At 35.0% G+C, this 2,184-nt stretch overlaps 1 protein-coding gene across 1 annotated transcript in view; it reads right to left on the reverse strand.

The window, feature by feature from the left end:
- LOC107558497 (adenylyltransferase and sulfurtransferase MOCS3) overlaps positions 1-2,184 on the reverse strand; it is a 17,110-nt gene that overhangs the window by 1,199 nt on the left and 13,727 nt on the right. The window lies entirely within an intron of this gene.

A 2,184-nucleotide genomic window follows, 5' to 3' on the forward strand; every position in this document is an offset into this window, starting at 1 on the left:
TGCTCTGACATGCACTGTGAGCGGTAATGTCTTATATAGACAGGTGTGTGGCTTTGCTAATCAAGTCCAATCAGTATAATCAAACACAGCTGGACTCGAATGAAGGTGTAGAACCATCTCAAGGATTATCAGAAGAAATGGACAGCACCTGAGTTAAATATATGAGTGTCACAGCAAAGGGTCTGAATACTTAGGACCATGTGATATTTCAGTTTTTCTTTTTTAATAAATCTGCAAAAATGTCAACAATTCTGTGTTTTTCTGTCAATATGGGGTGTTGTGTGTACATTAATGAGGGGAAAAAATTCACTTAAATGATTTTAGCAAATGGCTGCAATATAACAAAGAGTGAAAAATTTAAGGGGGTCTGAATACTTTCCGTACCCACTGTATATATATATGTTAATTATAAAGCACTAATATAAGTAATATATAAGGTAATATTTTATTCTAATATGGTTACTGTATTTATTTTTTTGGCATATATAATAATTATCTGTAAAAATTATAAAACCCTATTATGACAAGGTAATGTTTAATTATATATATATATATAATTAACACATTATGACAATTCACACATCATGGATTGGCATTTTCTATTATGTATTTCCATAATAAAATACAAATCTGATGATTGCACAACCACCAGTTAGGTGGAGATATGAACCAAGTATGCCAATGGCCTTTGAACAGAAGAAGAAGAAAGTAGTAGTATGGCAGGCTTTATCTCAGCATCTGTTTCCATAGCGACTCTGGTAGAGAGAAAGTCTTGCATGTTAATCAGAAACATACTCGGTGTTGAATGAACTTGCTCCCGGACGCGTTTTTGGAACCGACATACCTAAAGTAAGCAAGGCTTGGGTTAATCAACCGAGAGTTCAGGGTTTAGCAGATGGTAAGTTAACCTTGCTTTCTGGAATACACCCCTGTTATGTATTTGAATATATTTTAAAATTGTATTTATTCCTGTGATGCAAAGCTGAATTTTGTCACGACGTGACACACTACCATTCAAAAGTTTTGGGTAAGATTTAAGGAAATAATAATAATAATAATAACACTTATATTTAGTAAGGATGGATTACCGTATTGGCCCGAATATAAGACGACCCTGATTATAAGACGACCCCCCTTTTTCCAGATGTACCTTTTCATGTCTTGTTTTTTCTCAGTAAAACACATTTTGTCTTCAATTATTTTCATATTGCATATTTTTCCTATTTTAATTTTTGCTTTGAAAGTATGGTAAAAACTGGTAAAATGTACCAACAATCACATTTAAAATATATACACTTTTTGATATACCATTACAAAAAAAAAAAATTCTAATATGCCGATTTGCTCACTGAAGACTGGAGTAATGATGCTGAAAATTCAGCTTTGATCACAGGAATAAATTACATTTTAACATATTCACATAGAAAACATTTATTTCAAAAGGTAATATTTCATAATATTACCTGTCAAGTAAAATCACTCAATTAGCTCAAATAGACTAAAATACTATAAAATCAAAAAAATACAAGACTCAAAAAGACTTGATTATTCCAGCTGTTTCTGATGACTAAACCATTTCTGTGTTGGTTGGAACATAAATGCTTAGCATTATCACCACCTCATTGGCCATCCAAGAAAAGCGAGGTAGCTGACAACACTGTGCTCCGAATGCTTAATTAGCTTGAGAAAACTCAGATTACGCCTCCTCTGTGCTCAGAATACTCAACGCGTCTAAAGAGGGCTGGCTGTGCGCTTACTGTGTAAAGATAGGATCACTTAAGAAGCACAGCTCGGCACAGTCAGTTTTCAGGCCTGCTCAGTGGATTTAGTACATGTACTTATTTGTCAGCATCATGTGTGAGCGAAAAGAACTCAGATGCAGGAGCTTAGAGAGATTACGCCTCCTCTGTGCTCAGAATACTCAACGCGTCTAAAGAGGGCTGGCTGTGCGCTTACTGTGTAAAGATAGGATCACTTAAGAAGCACAGCTCGGCACAGTCAGTTTTCAGGCCTGCTCAGTGGATTTAGTACATGTACTTATTTGTCAGCATCATGTGTGAGCGAAAAAGAACTCAGATGCTGGAGCTTAGAGTGTTAAAGGAACACTCCACTATTTTAGAAAATAGGCTAAATTTCCAACTCCCCTAGAGTTAAACAGTTGAGTTTTACCGTTTTCGAATACAT

This window comes from Sinocyclocheilus grahami, unplaced genomic scaffold, assembly GCF_001515645.1.
Source record: "Sinocyclocheilus grahami isolate Dianchi unplaced genomic scaffold, SAMN03320097.WGS_v1.1 scaffold646.1, whole genome shotgun sequence".
NCBI lineage: Eukaryota > Metazoa > Chordata > Actinopteri > Cypriniformes > Cyprinidae > Sinocyclocheilus > Sinocyclocheilus grahami.